The sequence below is a fragment of the Scyliorhinus torazame genome, chromosome 13, assembly GCF_047496885.1.
Source record: "Scyliorhinus torazame isolate Kashiwa2021f chromosome 13, sScyTor2.1, whole genome shotgun sequence".
Taxonomy (NCBI): domain Eukaryota; kingdom Metazoa; phylum Chordata; class Chondrichthyes; order Carcharhiniformes; family Scyliorhinidae; genus Scyliorhinus; species Scyliorhinus torazame.
In genome coordinates, this window is record NC_092719.1 from 145,423,237 (window position 1) to 145,445,375 (window position 22,139).

Here is a 22,139-nt window from a genome sequence, read left to right on the forward strand (position 1 = left end):
TATCCCCGAATCGTGGGGCCGGTCCTCTCGGCACCGTGGCTGAGAGCTGAGTGGGGTTGGCTGTGCAAATGCTGCTTCACCTTGTTAGTGGTGGGGCCGGTGGTGGTGTTTGTTGTGGGGGGGGGTATCGCGCCCACTATCTGTGAATAACTTAGCAGTTGCGAGTGTAGAAAATGAAAGTTAACCAGTTGCAGCAGAAGAGGATGTGGGTAACAATTTTCACTAGTAAATAGCAAGTTCAGAAAGTAATTTCATAGAGTTTACAGTGCATAAGGCCATTCGGCCCATTGGGTCTGCACCGGCCCACACCTCCATCCTATCCCCATAACTCAGTAACCCCACCTAACTTTTCTTTTGGATACTAAGGGCAGTTTAGCATAGCTAATCTACCTTACCAGTTTCCTCCCACATCTTTGGACTGTGGGAGGAAACCGGAGCACCCGGAGGAAACCCACGCAGATACGGGGAGAAAGTGCAGACTCCACACAGGCAGTGAGTGACCCAAGCCGGGAATCGAACCTGGGACCCTGGAGCTGTGAAGCAACAGTGCTAACCACTGTGCTGCCGTGCTGCCCAATACTTCAAAGAGTGTGATTAATATTGGCATGTTCTTCTAAGTAGGATAGTGAATGGCAAATATTCTGGAGCTACTCAAGGACCAGCTTGATGCTGTGGTGGAGACTCCTGAGTATTTGTGGCAAGTTGAGTTCGATGGGTTGAATGACCTTCATCATCTTTGTGAACAAAACATAAAGGGTTTCTCCGATCGCGGGACTAAGTGTCCGTGCCATCGTGAACGCCGTCGCGTTTCACGACGACGCGAATCGGTCCCCGCTGCGACCAATTCAGGGGCAGAAAAGGGGCCAGCAGCGGTGCCACGAGAAACGTGGTGGGCGTGACGATGGAGCAGCAGCGTCATCGCGCAACGCCAGGATAACGCCGCGCCGTGTCATAGGTAGTGCGCGATCGGCACACAGGCCCCGAAGTCTGGAGATGGCTGAGCCCCGCCGTGGTGCTCCCCGCTTCCGGGACAGCGACCTAGACACACTGCTAGACGCAGGGCCATCCTTTTCCCCTGACGTGGTCACCGGCAGCCGTGCAGCACCGTGAGGCGGGGATGGCGAGACGTTGGCATGGCGATCAGCGCTGTGGGGCACATCCCCCGCTCGGGAGACCAGTGCAAGTAAAAACTGCACGACCTCACGAGGGCTGCGAGGGTAAGTACCCCGAGACCTTCCCACGGGCAATGCACCACCCTGTTCAGCCCCCCCCCCCCCCCCCCTCCCCCCCAAACACACACACACACAAGCCTGCTGACAACCACAGTAAGCGTTCAAGAACTGGATGGGGGACCACCTGAGCTCCATCTCTTTACCGTTTAAGAGCAGAGGGCTCTGGACCTCGCTGGGGGAGTCACCAGCCGGGAGGTAGTGCTGTGCCAGGTCGGAGGCGCAGCACCAAGTGAGATTCCCCTGTCAGCGTACAGTCCCTCAGCCCATCGTTACCCCCACCCCCCTCACACTCCACCCCTTCACACTCCACCCCCTCACACTCCACCCCCTCACACCCCACACCCTCACACCCCACCCCTCACACTCCACCCCCTCACACTCCACCCACCTCACACCCCACCCCCTCACACTCCACCCCCTCACACCCCACCCCTCATACTCCACCCCCTCACACTCCACCCCCTCACACTCCACCCCCTCACACCCCACCCCCTCACACTCCACCCCCTCACACCCCACGCCCTCACACTCCACCCCCTCACACTCCACCCCCTCACACCCCACGCCCTCACACCCCACGCCCTCACACTCCATCCCCTCACACTCCATCCCCTCACACTCCACCCACCTCACACCCCACCCCCTCACACTCCACCCCCTCACACTCCACCCACCTCACACCCCACCCCCCTCACACTCCACCCCCCTCACCCACCACCTCCCACACTCCACCCCCTCACACTCCACCCCCTCACACTCCACCCCTCACACTCCACCCCCTCACACTCCACCCCCTCACGCTCCACCCCCTCACGCTCCACCCCCTCACACCCCACCCCCTCACACCCCACCGCCTCACACTCCACCACCCCCACAGTCCACACCCTCACACCCCACCGCCTCACCCCCCACCCCCCTCACAGTCCACACCCTCACACTCCACCCCCTCACACTCCACCACCCCCACAGCCCACACCCTCACACCCCACCCCCCTCACAGTCCACACCCTCACACCCCACCCCCCTCACAGTCCACACCCTCACACTGCCCCCTCCATCCCCTCACAAACGACCCCGGATGTCTAAAGATATGTGCCTTATTGTGTTCTCGAGGGCCAGAAGATCACCGTCCTGGAACTGCTCGTTCACACCGCCGCCTTCCAGCTCCAACCTCTTCCGGCCACAGGGACGCACGGGACAGAGAGGAAGGATCATGGATGGGAGGGCCCTCTTCTGAGGCCGGGCCGCCGAAGGGCGACTCACAGAGGACAAACAGAGATGTCAGGATGGACAGTCATGACACAGATGACAGTGCGTCGGACGAGGAGGGTACAGCGAGCCAGGACAGTGACGGCGACAGGACAGCCTCTCAGGACAGTGACGCACAGAGGATGTTGCGACATACGAGGCACAGGGGCACGGCACCTGACATGGGCCGTGGACTAAATGCACCGGGCCAAGGTTCCAGCCAGGAGACCCCAGACCTGGGGACAGACGAGGACCTAGCGGCCACGGCACTGCTGTCACCCACGACTTCAACCATCGCAGATACACTCACCTCGGTTGGGCAAGTAAGTGATGAGGCTTCTGGTTCACTGACTGGTGCGCACCACACAGCCGAACCGGTACAGCGGGTGGAGGTAGGAGCAACCCAGGGGCTGGACGGTCAGAGGGCAGGCCAGGCCCAGCACCCAGCTGCCGCCCAGACGGTTCCCGGGTTCGTGAGCTTGCCAGACCCACCCACAGACCCGATGCATTCGCTACCTCAGGGACAATACAACGGGATGAGGCCGTCATCCGGCAACTGCAGACGCAGCTGGAGGAGTCCATCCGCAGCCACGAGCAGGGACTGGTGCCGGTCATGGCTGCCACCCAGGCCGTCACCGCACGGGTGGCGTCCATGATGGAGGCAATGGGGGCAACGGTTTCGGCCATGGGTCAGGTTCTTCAAAGCGTGGGGCTTAGTGCGCACGCGTCATCCACGGCCCACGACAGGGCTGCCCTCTCACAGGCAGCCATGTCCCAGAGCCAGCTGGACATTGCCGCCGCGCTCTGGTGTCTGGCCGAGTCTCAGCAGGCCATGGCCCTGTCCCAGCAGGCCATCGCTGAGAGCATCGGCGGCCTTGTCCATGTGATGGACGGCTTCGTCCAGACCCCGCAGGAGGTAGCGCTGTCCCTGACAGGGATGTCGCACTCCCTCAGCTCCATCGCTGGGAACATTCAGACCCAGGTCGATTCCACAGCGGGCCTCCAGGACTGGCAGCGCTAGGTGTCGGTGGTGCAACAGCGTTTGTCTCCGTGCGCACCACTGTCCCACAGAGAGGCCCGGGTGTCACCGGGCTCCCCGAAGGAGGAGGAGGTCCCGGTACCCGTCCCGGTTCCGCCAGCAAGGGAGGGACCAGAACACTCGGACTCCCCCCGTTCTGTCCCTGGTGCATCTGGTGGGCAGTGGGCAGAGCAGGCTGGCACCATGCCATCCAGCACGCCCGCCGAAAAGCTTAGCCCATCCAGGCTGGGCCGCCCCAGGAAACGCACACCAATGGGGAGCCACGTCGAAGGGCAGGATTCTCAGCAGTCCGCCTCCACTCCTGCTGTACCATCTGGGGAAACAGCTAGACGTAGTGGTAGGGCCCGTAAGGCCAAAAAGATAGACACAAAATAAGTTGGCATGGGTACAGGGCACAGATTAGTTATAGGGACTAGGGCACTTGTCTTTGAATGTCACTATTAAAGTTGTTACACCAAGCCTAAATGCGGCTGTCCTATGTCCGGTGCCGAAGGGGGTCGTGAGGGGGACCTGGTGACGATGGTGTTCGAAGTTCATTACAACGGTGAGCCGGGTGTGACCCCCCCCCACAACCCCATGCACGCTGTCGTCGTCAGCACACCGACGCCAGCTGCCCCACATGGACATGTGATGGAGTGTCCGTGACGCATAAAGGGGACACCGAGGTGGAGGGGTCAGATATGGCCATGAGTCAGACATTCTGTAGCGATCCAGAGCTCACAGCTCATCGCAGAGCGGGTTGTCATCATCCAACATGGCACTGATCACACCCGCTGACAGAAGTAACTGTGTAACAAAATTCACGCTGTGCCGCAGGTGTACGTTGCTGTGGGGGTGGTGCTGTGGGTGGTAGGGTTGTGCGATGGTGTGGGAGGTGGGGGGTGCTGGGTGGTGCCTTTGTGTGCGATCGATGGTGCAAGTGCCCTGAACAACAATGCCCTCCCCTTGTGTGTGAAACGTGCGGCGATCAACGCCTCGCGTGCTCGCTGTCCCAGCCGGTGGCGTCGTGCAGCCTCCTGGCATATCCCGCACCCCAGTGGTGTCTGTGCCCTGCCGCCCTCCCATCTTCCCACCCCATCCTCCTCCTCCTCCTCCTCATCCTCATATTCAGAGGCGTCACCCTCATCGGGCTCACCTGGTGGATCCTCCTCCATGTCATCGCCCCTCTGTTGGGCAATGTTGTACAACATGAGGCCACAAAAATCCTTCCGACCCTGTCGGGGTGGTACTGCGGAGCACCTCCAGAGCGTACCAGGCACCGGAATCTCATTTTAAGGATGCCGAAGCACCTCTCCACAACACCCCTGGTTGCAGCATGGGCCTCATTATAGCGTGTGTCCACGTTGGTCTGTGGCCTCCGTATAGGCATCATCAGCCACAGCCGCAATGGGTAACCCCTGTCGCCCAGCAACCAGCCCCTCATTCGAGGTGGGCGTCCCTCAAAAATAGCGGGTATGAATGACTGCGCCAGTATGAAGGCATCATGCACACTACCCGGTGATGCGCGATCAATTACACTCAAGACAAAGTGATTTTATAATGAAGGCTTTAATCTACTAGAACTTGTTCCCCAGCAGCTTCGGTACAGAAAGTGAAGGCTGCTGGGACGGCACCATCTCTTATACTCCGCCCTGCGTAATACAGCCAATGGTAGCCTCCTGGGTCTAACCAATGGTCATCCGCCTCTTAGGTACCGCAATACCTGATACTACCACACCCGGGTATTGGGCGCACACGTGCATTATTCTCATTCGATGGTCGCAGACCACCTGGACGTTCTTGGAATAGTTTCCCTTCCTGTTCAGGAAAACGTCTCTGTTCTCCGAGGGTGGACGCCGGTTGACGTGCACCCCATCAATGATGCCCTGGACCATCGGAATCCCGGCCACTGAGGCGAATCCCGCTGCCCTGGCAGCCTGGTGTGTTGTCCTCCGGGAAATCAATGTATCTTTCCGCGACGGCATAGAGACCATCGGTAATGGCCCGGATGCACCGGAGCACCGATGTCTGAGAGATTCCAGAGAGGTCCCCGCTTGGCGCCTGGAAGGACCCCATTGCAAATAAATTGAGGGCAACCGTGACCTTGACTCTCACTGGTATGGCGTGTCAGCCCCCCATTCCACATGGTACCAGGTGCGCCACTAGGTGGCATATATGTGCGACCGTCTCACGGCTCAATCTGAGTCTCCTCATGCATGCCGCGTCCGTAAGGTCCTGGAACGAAATGCGGCTCCGGTACACACAAGGCCGCATGGGGCATCTCCGCCACCTTGGGGCGACCACCTGTTCATGCTCCTCCCCTGGTGTCCATCAGGATCTGATTCGTCGACCTCTTCCTGCCCGACGACCTGGAGGTCATTGTCACCCTCCACCTCCTCTTGGACCTGTTGGGCGTGAGGGCCTGCAGCAGGAGCGCCTGGCACGGGGCCCTCTGCAGCCAGTCCGTCTGCTGCATCCACCTCTGCAGCAGCTTCACTGAGCCACCTGGGTCGGCCGCGCCGAATGGCTATCTGCAGGGCAGCCGCTGCCGCCACGGCGGCAAACATTAATGGCTGTTGTGCAAACATTATGAACTCGACGCGGGGGGGTGGGGGATGGGGAGGGGGGGGTGGGGGGTGGCGGTTGGAAGGAAAAACAACGACATTTGTAAGGAGGGCGATTTGGCACAGTATGCAGCCAGGGCCCTTTGGACACATGGGTGCCCTGGCTGCCTGGTTACGGTTCATTCACGCTGTGGTAGTCACCACTGATGTATATATTGTATATATAGGATGTTGATATCGGTGCTTTACGGTAAGGCCCCTGTACTACAGGTACGGGGGTAGATCCCTGCCTGCTGGTTCCGCCCAGTAGGCGGAGTATAAATATGTGTGCTCCCAGTACAGCAGCCATTTCGTCAGCTGTAATAAAGCCTCGATTACATCCTACTCTCATCTTTGTGTAATTGATCGTGCATCAATTTATTACACTGAGTTTTCAGAAGATGGATCTCCGCATCAAGCCGGATCGCCTGCAGCTGCATCCGCAATCAGACAACGCCAAAAAGGACTTTGAACATTGGCTAGCCTGTTTTGAAGCTTACATTGGGTCTGCGCCAGACAAAATTCCAGAAGGACAGAAGCTCCAGATACTTTACACGCGGCTGAGCTCCAACGTCTTTCCACTTGTCCAGGTTGCGCCGACCTACGCCAAGGCCATGGCCCTACTGAAGGAAAACTACGCTCAGCAGACTAACACACTCTACGCCAGGCACCTCCTCTCCATGCGGCGTCAATTTCCCGGTGAGTCGGTGGAAGATTTCTGGCGCGTCCTGCTCCCCCTAGTTAGAGACTGTGACTGTCAGGCCGTTTCGGCCACGGAACACTCGAATTTGCTAATGAGAGACGCATTTGTTACGGGCATAGGGTCTGACTACATCCGTCAGGGCCTCTTAGAGGGGGCCACGCTCGGCCTCGCGGCGCCCAAAAAACTAGCGCTTTCACTTACGGTCGCATCACGCAATGTTCAGGCCTATGCCCCCGACCACACGCCCCCCCCCCCCCCCGCCTGTGCATCGTGAATCCGCAGACAGCCGCCCCATCATGGACTTCATCAGCGACCGCCCTCAGCCAATCCCACGCCTGTGGCCCACGGCAGCCAACCAACCCCGGGGGGCCCAAATGCTACTTCAGTGGGCAGTCAAAACACCCCCGACAGCGCTGCCTGGCACGGAGCGCCCTCTGCATGGCCTGTGGCAAGAAGGGACATTTCGCTGCAGTGTGCCAGGCCCGCTCAATCGCCGCTATTGTCTCGGCACACCCCACGTGCAGCCAGTTGGTGCCGCCATCTTACCCTCCTAGGACCACGTGCGGCCAGTGGATGCCGCCACCTTGCACGACTCGCAACACGTGCGGCCCGTGGGCGCCGCCATCTTGTTCCTCCCAGGACCAAAGGGCGCCGCCATCTTGCTTTCCCCACGACACGTGCGGCCCGTGGGTTCGCCATCTTATCCGACTCAGGACCCATGCCCGTCAGGCACCTCATCCGGCCGCTCATCGCCTGCAACTGCCAACGGCCAGCCGTGTCTCGCCTCGGTCAGGATTGACCAATCTCGACCACACAACCTCGTGACTGCTTCAACTAAAGTGAAGGTCGACGGGCACGAGATCTCCTGCCTGCTGGACTCCGGGAGCACTGAGAGCTGCATTCACCCCGATACTGTAAGGCGCTGCTCCCTCGCGGCACACCCAGCTAACCAGATAATCCGGGGGTACTGCATCCGGCGATCCGGGGGTACTGCATCCACACTCTCACTGTCCAGGGCATGGAGTTCAGCGGCTTCCGCCTCTACATCCGCCCCAACCTCTGCGCTGTCTTGCTTCTCGGCCTGGACGTCCAGTGCAGCCTCCAGAGCCTAACCCTGAAATTTGATCGTGCATCACACGCAAGCACCCTACACCTGCCCATAGTATCCGTCTCCCGCCCAGTTCACCCCGCTCCCCTTCATTGCAGTGCCAGCGGCCTCAGCCCATCACCATGACCTCAACTTGGAAGCGTATCTTCGCCACCTTCCTGCCATGGCACTCCAGCTGGGATGACGGTCCCGCAGGTACCCTTGGAGGCCCTCCCCGACAGAATGGTGGCATCATTTGCCACACCCCCTCCCCCTCCCCCTTCCCCCCATTAATTCCCCCACCCGCTCCCCTTCCCGCTACTCATTACCCCACCTCCTTCCCTCTACTCCTTCCCCCAACCCCTCTACTTCCCTCTACTCGTTCCCCCAACCCCTCCCCTTCCCCTTCTCATTTCCACACCCCCTCCCCTTCCCTCTACTCCTTCCCCCAGCACTTCCCCCTTCCCCTTCTCATTCCCCCCTTCCACTACTCATTCCCCCACCTGCTCCCCCTTCCCCCTTCCCCCTTCTCATTCCCACACCCCCTCCCCCTTCCCCTCCTCATTCCCCCACTCCACCCCTTCCCCTTCTCACTCCCCCAACCCCTCCTCTTTCCCTCTACTCCTTCCCCCGACCCCTCACCCTTCCCTCTACTCCTTCCCCCAACCCCTCCCCCTTCCCCTCCCCGCCCCCTTCTCATTCCCCCCCTTCCCACGTCTCCTTCCCCCAACGCCTCCCCCTTCCCTCTACTCCTTCCCCAACCTCTCCCCTTCCCTCTACTCCTTCCCCAGCCCCTCCCCTGTCACTCACCCCCTTCCCCCTTCTCATTCCCCCAAACCCTCCCCCTTCCCCTTCTCATTCCCCCCTTCCCACTACTCCTTCCCCCTACCCCTCCCCCTCCCCCTTATCATTCCCCCACCCGCTCCTCCTTCCCCTTCTCATTCCCCCACCCGCTCCTCCTTCCCCTTCTCATTTCCCCCAACCCCACGCCCTTCCCCCTTCTCATTCCCCAACCCCTCCTTCTTCCCTCTACTCCTTCCCCCAACCCCTCCCCCATCCCCCTTCTCATTCCCCCAACCCCTCCTCCTGCCTCAGGGCTGCACAGCAGCACAGTGGTTAGCACAATTGCTTCACAGCTCCAGGGTCCCAGCTTCGATTCCCGGCTTGGTTCACTGTCTGTGCGGAGTCTGCACGTTCTCCCTGTGTCTGCGTGGGTTCCCTCCGGGTGCTCCGGTTTCCTCCCACAGTCAAGATGTGCAGGTTAGGTGGATTGGCCATGCTAAATTGACCTTAGTGTCCAAAATTGTGCTTAGTGTTGTGTGGGGTTACTGGGATATGGGGATTGGATAGAGGTGTGGGCTTGGGTAGGGTGCTCTTTCAAAGAGCCGGTGCAGACTCGATGGGCCGAATGGCCTCCTCCTGCACTGTAAATTCTATGATTCTCTCCTTCCCTCTACTCCTTCCCCCAACCCCTCCCCTGCCCCCTTCTAATTCCCCCACCCCCTCCTCCTTCCCCCTTCTAATTCCCCCACCCCCTCCTCCTTCCCCCTTCTCATTCCCCCACCCCCTCCTCCTTCCCCCTTCTCATTCCCCCACCCCCTCCTCCTTCCCCCTTCTCATTCCCCCACCCCCTCCTCCTTCCCCCTTCTCATTCCCCCACCCCCTCCTCCTTCCCCCTTCTCATTCCCCCACCCCCTCCTCCTTCCCCCTTCTCATTCCCCCACCCCCTCCTCCTTCCCCCTTCTCATTCCCCCACCCCCTCCTCCTTCCCCCTTCTCATTCCCCCACCCCCTCCTCCTTCCCCCTTCTCATTCCCCCACCCCCTCCTCCTTCCCCCTTCTCATTCCCCCACCCCCTCCTCCTTCCCCCTTCTCATTCCCCCACCCCCTCCTCCTTCCCCCTTCTCATTCCCCCACCCCCTCCTCCTTCCCCCTTCTCATTCCCCCACCCCCTCCTCCTTCCCCCTTCTCATTCCCCCACCCCCTCCTCCTTCCCCCTTCTCATTCCCCCACCCCCTCCTCCTTCCCCCTTCTCATTCCCCCACCCCCTCCTCCTTCCCCCTTCTCATTCCCCCACCCCCTCCTCCTTCCCCCTTCTCATTCCCCCACCCCCTCCTCCTTCCCCCTTCTCATTCCCCCACCCCCTCCTCCTTCCCCCTTCTCATTCCCCCACCCCCTCCTCCTTCCCCCTTCTCATTCCCCCTCCTCCTTCCCCCTTCTCATTCCCCCTCCTCCTTCCCCCTTCTCATTCCCCCAACCCCTCCCCCTTCTCATTCCCCCAACCCCTCCCCCTTCTCATTCCCCCAACCCCTCCCCCTTCTCATTCCCCCAACCCCTCCCCCTTCTCATTCCCCCAACCCCTCCCCCTTCTCATTCCCCCAACCCCTCCCCCTTCTCATTCCCCCAACCCCTCCCCCTTCTCATTCCCCCAACCCCTCCCCCTTCTCATTCCCCCAACCCCTCCCCCTTCTCATTCCCCCAACCCCTCCCCCTTCTCATTCCCCCAACCCCTCCCCCTTCTCATTCCCCCAACCCCTCCCCCTTCTCATTCCCCCAACCCCTCCCCCTTCTCATTCCCCCAACCCCTCCCCCTTCTCATTCCCCCAACCCCTCCCCCTTCTCATTCCCCCAACCCCTCCCCCTTCTCATTCCCCCAACCCCTCCCCCTTCTCATTCCCCCAAACCCTCCCCCTTCTCATTCCCCCAACCCCTCCCCCTTCTCATTCCCCCAACCCCTCCCCCTTCTCATTCCCCCAACCCCTCCTCCGTCCCTCTACTCCTTCCCTCAACCCCTCCCCTTCCTTCTACTCCTTCCCCAACCCCTTCCCCTTCCCTCTACTCCTTCCCCAACCCCTTCCCTCTACTCCTTCCCCAACCCCTTCCCCTTCTCATTCCCCCAACCCCTCCTCCTTCCCTCAACCCCTCCCCTTTCCCTCTACTCCTTCCCCCACCCCCTCCTCCTTCCCCCTTCTCATTCCCCCAACCCCTCCCCCTTCTCATTCCCCCAACCCCTCCTCCGTCCCTCTACTCCTTCCCTCAACCCCTCCACTTCCCTCTACTCCTTCCCCAACCCCTTCCCCTTCCCTCTACTCCTTCCCCAACCCCTTCCCCTTCTCATTCCCCCAACCCCTCCTCCTTCCCTCAACCCCTCCCCTATCCCTCTACTCCTTCCCCCACCCCCTCCCCATTCTCATTCCCCCAACCCCTCCCCCTTCTCATTCCCCCAACCCCTCCCCCTTCTCATTCCCCCAACCCCTCCTCCGTCCCTCTACTCCTTCCCTCAACCCCTCCCCTTCCTTCTACTCCTTCCCCAACCCCTTCCCCTTCCCTCTACTCCTTCCCCAACCCCTTCCCTCTACTCCTTCCCCAACCCCTTCCCCTTCTCATTCCCCCAACCCCTCCTCCTTCCCTCAACCCCTCCCCTTTCCCTCTACTCCTTCCCCCACCCCCTCCTCCTTCCCCCTTCTCATTCCCCCAACCCCTCCCCCTTCTCATTCCCCCAACCCCTCCTCCGTCCCTCTACTCCTTCCCTCAACCCCTCCACTTCCCTCTACTCCTTCCCCAACCCCTTCCCCTTCCCTCTACTCCTTCCCCAACCCCTTCCCCTTCTCATTCCCCCAACCCCTCCTCCTTCCCTCAACCCCTCCCCTATCCCTCTACTCCTTCCCCCACCCCCTCCCCATTCTCATTCCCCCAACCCCTCCCCATTCTCATTCCCCCAACCCCTCCTCCTTCCCCTCTACTCCTACCCCCAGCTCCTTCCCCCACCACCCCCTCCTCCTTTCCGCTACTCCTTCCCACACCTCATCCTACTTAGCCCTGTTCTCAGTCCCCCCCAAACACCTCCTCCATGGGGAATCGCGGCATACACAACAGAAACCCCTCCCCCCTCCCAACCGCCATCACCGGCCGTGGACGCAGCTTCCTGGGGTGAGCCCGCCCACTCACCGCCAGCACAGCTGGCTGACGAATTTATTTAGTAGCAGTGAACGGCGACGGCGTGACCTGGGGTCATGCCGTCGGGACTTCGGCCCATCCGGGCCACTGAATAGCAGGGGGCTGGGAGAATTGCATGTATTACTTGCTCGGGCGATTCTCCGGCATGCGCGGCGCCGACCTCGATGATGCCGTTCTCGCCGGTTGGAAGAATGGCGGAACGACATCGGACCGGCGCCTCGGGAAAAAGTGGCGTGCAGGGCGATTCCCCCAAATGGCGCGGCATGGGAGAATCGCGCCCAAACTTCTCCAAAGTTAGTTTGCTAAAATCTATTCAATTATTGCACTGGAATGTACTGAAAATCAAAAAGATTACCCTCTACAGAGCCTCTGCGAGTGGGGCAAGCAGCTCTGTATCTGCCTAACCAGATTGAAGAATCACGATGAGCAGCACCAGTGTTTGATAGAATATTTAATTCAATGTCAAATCGGGTACAAAAAACAAAATAAAGAGAAGGGAAGCAAATTGAAAATCGAGGAAAATGTGTGATAACCCTAACGGAGGTCACGGGTCTAGACCATAAGGTTCCCCGTGGCCTCACCTGAATCTGATCTTCCGTGATGAGGGCGTGGGGCCAAACCCTTAACCGGGAAGCTCTGTGGACATAAAATCCCCCACCCAAGTGTGGGTCGGCGCGGGAAATCCTTTGGGGAGTGTAACTAGTTATTGTGTATTAAACCTTTTAGTTCCACTACCAATATTGCTTCCTCGTGGTCACTTGCCTAAATCTTACAATATGTTTTAATTTTTTTGAATCTCCAATAATAAGTTAAACTTGAAGGAATGTGCTTGCACAATTTGAGAAGAACATTTTTGGACAAATAATAAACCTCAGCATGCCTTTAAATTAAAGGACATTGAAATGGACCAATCCATAACTTTTTCTAGTGTGTTAGTGTGTAGCTATCATTCAAGTACCATAGCTTCAGGCTGTTCTGATACAGAGGCTCTCAGTGGTATGCCACAGTTTATGGAAGAACAGGTAATTTTGATAGCAACTCCTGGTTTCCACATTTAAATGTGCTGTACATTTGTTTCAAGTTGATGTCCAATTTGCTCCTTAATAACAGTGAACGCTGATAGCCTGACAATTATTTCTACAGAAACATCCGTCAATATCTATATGTCTCCAATAGGTTTCTGTCAGACTCATTAAGCAAATGTTTTCAGTGGAAATGTTCGAAACAGGGTGAAACATGAAGAGCAGGCAAACTCAGTAAATGTATATATTTTTTCAACTTTTCCAATTAAGGGGCAATTTAGCGTGGGCAATCGACCTACCCTTCACATCTTTGGGTTGTGGGGTGAGACCCACGCTGACACAGGAAGAAAAAGCAAACTCCACACAGACAGTGACCCATGGCCGGGATCGAACCCTGGTCCTTGGCGGCGTGAAGCAGCAGTGCTAACCATTGCACCACCGTGCCGCCCCCAAAAGGTATGTTGATCAAGAGCTGGTATATTATTATTCAAGTCAGCCTATTGCACGGTCACTAAATAAAATTCTTCTGCAATTATATGACCCCCAGTGATTTTATTTCAGTCATAGAATGTCGACAAGGTTATGGTAGAAATAAATGACTTCTGTCTATTCCAGTTTTCCTGTCTGCTTGTGTCCCTGAATGAAATTTGCTGCCTCGCCCTTGGAAAGTTAATTGGAATGAACTTCATTGGTGAGCAATCTTTCAGTGGCAGCCAAAATAATGAAGTACATAATTAACAACCGATTAAAATCATGTGCTCTCTTTCGTGAAAATATTATTGACCGGTGAGAGATAGTCGAATAGTATTGAAGAAATGTTCAAATGTCAAAGCACAGCCTTACCACTACACTTTAATAATATATTTCACTATAATTAAATAGAATTACAGTCTTTTTTCATACTCAACACCTTTGCAGTCAGCATTTTCACTCAGGAACACATACTGATGACTTGTCAGTTGAATTAGAGCTCCTACTGTAATAACCCACAAATGAAAAATTAAGCCATTAATGTCTGAACTCAGTTCTGCCACGGTTTAAATCAGGACTTTCACTGAGCATAAAGTCAAACGTTTTACCAGCACAGCGAAATAATAAGCTTTCCATCCGTGACCTTTTTGATGAGCTTAGAAAGGGGAGGTTTCTATGGCATTCTTCCAGTCTCCTGGCATAAGTTCGGTGAAGGATTTGTCAGTCATCTCAGAGAACTGCCATGAATGGTAATTTTCGCCATTTAGCCCGTCTCACTTGTTTCGGAGTATCTTCTGCCGGAGAAATCGGCAGAAACCCCTGGGCAATATTTGCATCTGGAAAATTCAATCCGGCTTTACCTGTATTAAGCTTCCATCATATTGTGAGCAAAGTAAGAAGTCGGACAACACCAGGTTAAAGTCCAACAGGTTTGTTTCAAATCACTAGCTTTCGGAGCACTGCTCCTTCCTCAGGTGAATGAAGAGGTGGGTTCCAGAAACATACATATATATTCACCTGAGGAAGGAGCAGTGCTCCGAAAGCTAGTAATTCCAAACAAACCTGTTGGACTTTACCCTGGTGTTGTCAGACTTCTTACTGTGCTCACCCTAGTCCAACGCCGGCATCTCCACATCATCATATTGTGTGATTGCAAGTGTCCTGCTATTGGACCTAGCGTCTTTTGAGACTAAGTTTTGGGAATTAAAGTGCATGCCAAGCTTCCCTAGCTGGGAATAAGAGAAACATTGATGAGGTAAATACATGAAATATTTACTGATGATGATTACAGGCACCAACTTTTATTTGTTGGATGCGGATTATCATTTTATAAATGTGCTGTGGTTACAGTAAACTCATTAATCTTTTCGCATAAAACTACTCAGATGTTAACCCCACAGACGCAGCATGGGCCAATGATCAATTTCATAAAATAAAAAATATCTATTCTACTGATGTACGCAAAGGAACAATTTAAAATGATTGCAATTTTGCAGAAGAATTTAGGTGGTGGTAATCAGTCTATTTAACTTTGTCTCTACCAAAATTGCTGAAATATTCATCTGATTATTAAAATGGGTGCAAAGTTCAGCCTAGCTTCATTTTATAAAGGTTCCTTTTGAATCATTTTATCAGTTCTCTGAAAGGATTTCCTTATCATTAGAGCGTGGGAGCACAGTAGATAACAATACTGACTACGTGCAACCAAAGATGCTAGGCTGATAGTGCAGTTGGCCACTCCATAGTGAATTATGAACATATTGGGCTGGATTCTCCTAAAATGGGACTATGCGTGGGCAGCACGGTAGCACAAGTGGATAGCACTGTGGCTTCATAGCGCCAGGGTTCCAGGTTCGATTCCCTGCTGGGTCACTGTCTGTGCGGAGTCTGCACGTTCTCCCCGTGTCTGCATGGATTTCCTCCAGGTGCTCCGGTTTCCTCCCACAGTCCAAAGATGTGCAGGTTAGTTGGATTGGCCATGATAAATTGCCCTTAGTGACTAAAAAGGTTAGGAGGGGTTATTGGGTTACGGGGATATGGTGGAAGTGGAGGCTTAAGTGGATCGGTGCAGACTCGATGGGCCGAATGGCCTCCTTTTGCACTGCATGTTAAATGTATATGTCCCCACTCCGGCGTAAAAATGCTGGTGTTTCACTTCCAAGTTTCCGATAAAAAAGATCAGCTAATTCACTCACCTTCAAGGGGTTAGGAGGGACCCAGAGTGATTCATGCAGCTTTAGCTGCGGATACAGGTCCCGCACTTTTGGTTTTGAGTCCGTGCATGCGCACGGCGGCGGCCTCCAGCGGCTCGCCGAGCGCCATAGTGGACTCGGATCGCGGAAGCAACTGAAGAATATAGGCCCCCCCGATCGGCCGCGTGCCCGAAGATCTGACTGGCCCGATCTGTCCCCCGGCTACCCATAAGGCCCACACCCCCTCCCCCGGTGCCCGATCCCCGATCCCCCCACCAGGGCGGCCATGGACTGAGTCCGCAGCTGCCACGCGAGGTTCCCAAATGGCATTAGGTGGTTAGAACCACACCGTCGGGAACTCAGCCAGTTGGGAGCGGAGGATCGCTGGGCGGGCCTCTGGCAATGGGCCTCCCAGCCGCGCGAAATACTCCGCGAACACACCGATTCTCTGTGTCCCGGAGAATCGCAGGACCGGCGGCGGGCCCAAACCAGATTTCGGCGCAGGGCTGCGAAGAATCCAGCCCATTATCTTCACCTGGTCAACATTATTTTGCCAATGGTTTAAAGTTTTGGAAATGCTATTCACAGTCAAAAAAGCTGAGTGGGAAAACAAATAAAAGTTGGTGCTTGTACTGTCCCACCTAAGAGAAAGGCAGATAGTTGTTTCTAACTCTTACTCCCGAGGCACAAAAGGCTTAACCTAACAAACATCTCTCGTGACAGGGAATGTAATGTCCATAAGACCATAACATATAGGAACAGAATTAGACCATTCGGTCCATCGACTCTCCACCTTTTGATCATGGCTGATATGTTCCTCACTGCCATTCTCCTGCCTTTTCCCAATAACCCCTGATCCCCTTATTAATCAAGAACCCACCAGATTTGTGCTTGAGGTGCTGTTACCTACAGGGCTACAGACCAAGAGCCAGAAAGTGGAATTAGACAAAATAGTTCTTTCTTAAAACGCAAGAACATAAGAACGAGGAGCAGTAGGCAATTTAGCCTCTTGAGCCTGCTCCACCATTCAAGACAATCATGGCTGGTCTCATCTTCGTCTCATCTCCACCAACCTGCCTGTTCTCCATAACCCTTAAACCCAATACCAACTAAAAATCTATCTAACTCCTTCTTAAATTTACTCACTTCCCCAGCGTCCACCGCACTCTGGGGTAGCAAATTCCACAGGTTCATGACCCTTTGGGAGAAGTAGGGCGGGATTCTCCGACCCCGCGCCGAGCCGGAGAATCGGTGGGGGGTGGGGGAAGCGCGAATCACGCAACGCCGCTCCGATGCTGGTCCGCCGATTCACCGGCGATCGGAGAATCAGCGGCAATGGTGCTGGTGCGGTCGCCACAACGTGGCCCCCCCCCCCCGGTGATTCTCCTCGCTCGACAGGCCGAATGCCCATCGAGTTCGGCCAAGTCCTGCCGGCGCCGTTCGCGTGAGGTCCTACCCGGCGGGACCTTAGCATTCATGCTTCGGGGGCCGACCTGGTGTGGGGGAGAGGGGATCCGACTCCGGGGGGTCTCCACCCTTCCTTACCTTTGTACTCTATTCCTTTAGCTACAAATGCCAACATTCCATTTGCTTTCTTTATTATCTGCTGCACCTGCATGCTAGTTTTCTGTGACTCATACATGAGGACAACCAGATCCCTCTGCACAGGAGCACCTCAAAGTCTCTCCTCATTCAGATAATAAGTTGCCTTTCCATTTTTGCGATCAAAATGGAATTGATTTCTCACTTATCCATGTTAAACTCCCTGTGCTACATATTGGCCCACTCACCTCATCTATCTATATATTGTGAGGTTCTTATTTCCTCGTTGCAACTTATTTTAGTGTCATCTGCAAATTTGGCTACAAAATCTTTTACTCCTGTATCCAAGTCATTAATAGAGGGCGCGATCATCCCAAAAAGGAACAAAGTCCCTGAGTAAGCGCGTTTAGCCGCCTGTTTTCCGGCACCCGCAGTGCAAAGGGCATGCAGCTGGGGGTCTCCAATACTCTTGGAGACTCCCACAAGTGCCTTTACTCCTGGTCCCCATTTGTGGGGACCAGTGCTGAATGGCGCTCGGCCAAGGTCTCCAAAGCGAAGGGATTGAATCCCAAAGCCTCAGGTACCTCGGGAATCTGCACATGAGAGTAAGGCTTACTGCCTCACTCTAATATGCAGATTTGCCAAAAGGTGTTCCCGCCCATTCTTGGCAGGATTCACCTGTCAAAGTCTCACGAGATTACGTTGAATCTCGTGAGGCGTTGTGAGCAGAGTAGATCCCAGGAGCGGGGTGTCCTGACTTTCAACAGCCACGCTGCACCACAGCGAGCTGTTGTTCCGGTGCCACATGGCCGGAGGATCACACCATAGATTGTAAATAGTTGGGGTCCAAGGACCAAACCCTGTGGCACCTCACTAGTTACATCTTGCCATCAAGAAAAAGATTCATTTATCCCGACTGTCTTCAGTCCATCAGCCAGTCTTCTATGTAAGCGAATACCCTAACCTCATGTGATCTAACCTTGTGTATTAATCTTCTGTGAGGCACCTTATCAAATTCCTTCCGGAAGTCCAGATATACTACATCTGTAGCATCCCCATTATCCATTTGGCTTGTTGCATCTTTGAAGAGCTCTAGCAGTTTAGTCATGCATGATTTACTCTTCATAAAACCATGCGGGCTCTGATGGATTGTGTTTTGACTTTTCAAACGTCCTGATATTACTTCCTACTGTCATATCACCAGTTACTTGGGTGATGGAATTAATATCAATTGAACTTTCAACCACATATCTGCACCTTAGCTAAGATGTTCTATTTCTACCTCCATAACATCGCCGGGGTTCTCCACCCGTTCAGCTTTTCAGCTGCTGCTGAAACCCTCATCCACGCCTTTCTTACCTCCATACCTGACTATTCTAATGCAGTCCTGGAGATTCTTCAAATAAACTGTCCTCTGTGAGAGGTATAACTAGATTTCGGTCTGAGATTTTTTACAGGGCTTAGTGCCTGGGGGCGTAAACTTCCCCCATGTCAGTAAAACGTGATGGAGGTTTTGACTGCAACTTTGTGACAAACTATTTGTTTCTTCCACCAAATCCCCAAACCATAGTCGCCTGGTCCACTTTGTCAGTTTTTTTCATGATTCCCTTTCTACTTAGCTGCATCTCTCTCAAGTTCCACCTTTATTATCAGGCAGAAAGTGGCAGTAGTGGGCAGGCCACCCAGTATGGACCCCAATTTATTTTTAATTTTATGCACCTAAAAAAACAGCCCTCAACTGCACTTCAGCATCTTAACAAATGATCCTTGTACTGATACAGTACAATGTTTTATCAATCAGCAAAATGTAGTTTGAATGTACATTCATCTTTGATAGCCATTTGATCTGGTCTTTCACTAATTATTGCTTCTGTTAGAAATGCAAATCTCTCCCAAGGTAGTGATTGTCATGATATTCAGGTAAACATCATAGCACATACATACTGATGGACAGATCAACAGACCAATCAACACACACACAACACCACAGCCAATCACAGGCAAAACAGGGAACACAACACTTCCTGAGCATTCCAGCAGGAGACAGCTCAGGGCACAGCTCACAGCAAGCCACTCAGACATCCACCATGTGCTGAGTGCCACTACAAGATAGTATTAGGAATAGGTCCACAGATTCTAGGGTTATGATCAAACCTTAGTAACTAGTTTACCACTGTAAATAAATGTTAGCAATAAAACTGAGTTGTACCATTCGCAACCGTGTTGGTTCGTCTGTGTAGCAGAGTACCCAACACATCAGCGATGTGTTGGTCTTTCTTATTCCAGCATAAACTTGTAAAACGTTCACAATATCTGGCTCATCAGAATCCCAGATAGTTGATCAGCTACATTCAATCCTTTTACATTCAACCTCCAAAATATTTCAAATACAAAAATCTCTGGTGTTTGCCAAAACCTTTGCTAATGATTAATAGCATTGAATGATTAATAATGTTGAGGGTTTGCAAAGTGTAAACAGAGTGAAGAAATCTAACTTCTGCAAGGTTCCAGTTAACCTATCTACAAGACATCCTTTCTCTAGTTTGGTCTGCAACACTATTGGAATAAAACATAATTTGAAAAAGTTTATTTCCAGTTGCTGCACCGCGAGTCTGGAATTTTAATTGATTTTATCTGTACTCACCACAGTAGATTTGTTGCAACATAACTCATTAGCACCTTATATATATTACCAAATTGATAATGCTAAATCTGTGCTAATTGTCACAGTAGCATTCAATAACTTGAATCATGGACATAGACTGTGGCATGACAGTAATTTCCACATCCATATCATTCTTAAAATTCACAGTCTTGACACTTCTGTTCCGGCTATCCTTTCAGGTCTTTGACTTCACCAATTTTAAATTTCTGATATCAAATTTATTGGAAGAATTTCAAATGGGTAGGTTTGGATTGGATGAGATGTGAACATTTTAAAAATAGTGAAGCTGGCTCCAACGCCACCCTTCCCCACTCGCTTCTGGTTTTATCAGAATTGGAATGGGTGTAAAATGATTAACCTGGTTTCAACTCCACTCCTCCCCACCTGCCTTCAGAATTGGAATGGGCGCAGAGGAGGGTTGGTCAATTAAATATTGTAATGGGGCTGTGTACCTCATATTTGAACTATTTTCTTTGTTTAGTCACGTCTGGCTGCGTTTTCAGAGCCTCTAGAATCTCGACAGATAAAGGGAGAAAGGTTTGCTTCATGAAAGAGGTCAATGCCATTTACAGCACTGCTTGTGGGCAAAGAGGACCAGGTTAGGCCCACCAACCTAATGTGGTTTCCTCCCCACCACCTTAATCATAACTGACAGTCACACACCCCACCCCAGGATCTGGGCACACCTCCATCGCCCCACATTACCACTAACCCAACAACTGCTCTATACCTGTTTCTGAGTTGTGATCTCCTCCAGAGCATCCCTAAAGTCAACTTGGCGGTGGGGGACAAAAAGTTAGAACTGTGGGCAACCCGGAACCCCTTCCCTGTTCACAGAAGCTTTCCTCGTCAAAATCAGGGCCATAATGCCCGGTCAGTTTATTGAAGTTTTGGACAAGTGATTCTTTCATCTCTTCTACGTTTTGGCTGTGGTGGTGAAAAGAGCACTGTTCATAAATTAATAAAGCATCAAATTACATTTTTGCGTCACTGTTTGTACTTATTCTTTTTCTGATGTGTAGACTCAAATAACAAAAATATTTTATTGCTCCCAGCTTCCTGCCCCACATCAGAATTGAACACCAATCTGGGCATCACAATCTTCTTTGTGAGGCTTTTATGTCATCTTGAAACCAGGTTCATTGTTCTTCTTCTGATAAACAAACCAATAGCTAACTGGAGTTCATTCTTTCAGAAAGCTTAATGTTACATTACACTTTGATGTAATATGTTGTTATTCTTTGTTTTGAGATCCAGAATGGTTTGATGAGTGGATGATAAAGAAACCAGCAATGTTAAGACTGAAGCAAAACTAATTTATTGAATAATGATTCAATTAAATAGAGTTTGGACATTCTACAGAGCTATAATTACTAATACAGTAATCTATAATCTAATATTAACAAATGATGTACTCGTGCTACTTCTTTCTCTAACCTAAACTATTCCTAGAGCTTTGACCAATTCCTCTCCTCTGCTAACACGGAACTACCACGATTCCCTGATTATGTTGGGAACTGGTGGTGCCCTCTAGTGTTTGAATTATATGGAGATGTAATAATTAACCCTTCACTGGTATTAGTAAAGTTAAGAAATCTTGTTCTCCACAGACTGCTGCATAATTTTAGCTTTGTTATGATACCATATCCTATGGCTGCCTGATGGTCTTTTTGCATAGGTCCCCTTACAATGTATTAATAGCACTGTGATTGAAGGATCTATAACACTTGCTTGAGTAATGAACGAATATTCCAGTCTTCTTGCATGTCCTTCGCTAAGTTTCTTAAAGTGGAAATTTACTTTCCTAAACAACCAACTTCATCCTCCACTAATGTGGGAAACTAATCAGTAGTTATTTGGTTTGCATGAAGATTTAACTGGCAAAACTCATTGTCAATCTGCTGGCACAAAATGAACATGTAGGCTGCCATTTTGTTTTGCCAGGATGAGAAACTCTGCAAGTGAGTCAAGCTGAAGAATAATGGTACAGCTCATCCCGATACATGCCCATTCTCTCATCCCGATACATGCCCATTCTTTCTCATCCCAATACATGCCCATTCTTTCTCATCCCAATACATGCCCATTCTTTCTCCAAGCTCATTTCTTTCTCAAGATTGTGGCAAATCGCATATTTTAATTTTGTAAATATTCCTGGGGTTGTACTTTTACCAGATGAGGCATAGCTTTTGACAGTAATACTTCAACTTTTCAGAAAATAAACCTCAGTTCAGCATTAAAGACAAGTGGTAAATGGCCTCCCGAACATTGAAGATATCAAACAGTTCTTTTATAGGTGAGTTTCTTAATGTACATCCCAATTCCAAAATGCTTTTGAAGCTGGCACCAATTGTAATCCTGATCATCCGACGCACACAGATAATCACAATGCAGAATCCT

The 22,139-nt window shown here is 52.8% G+C and overlaps 1 long non-coding RNA gene across 2 annotated transcripts in view; it reads left to right on the plus strand.

The window, feature by feature from the left end:
* Positions 1-972: 972 nt before the first annotated feature.
* The window catches only part of LOC140388307 (uncharacterized), a 29,875-nt gene continuing 8,708 nt past the window's right edge, over positions 973-22,139 (plus strand). Inside the window, exons 1-4 of one of the 2 annotated variants that reach the window (XR_011934139.1) lie at positions 973-1,217; positions 13,140-13,325; positions 13,485-13,560; positions 21,955-22,035. This is a non-coding gene — a long non-coding RNA (uncharacterized lncRNA). The remainder of the gene's footprint in view (positions 1,218-13,139; positions 13,326-13,484; positions 13,561-21,954; positions 22,036-22,139) is intronic. The other variant, XR_011934138.1, reaches the window with a different exon arrangement.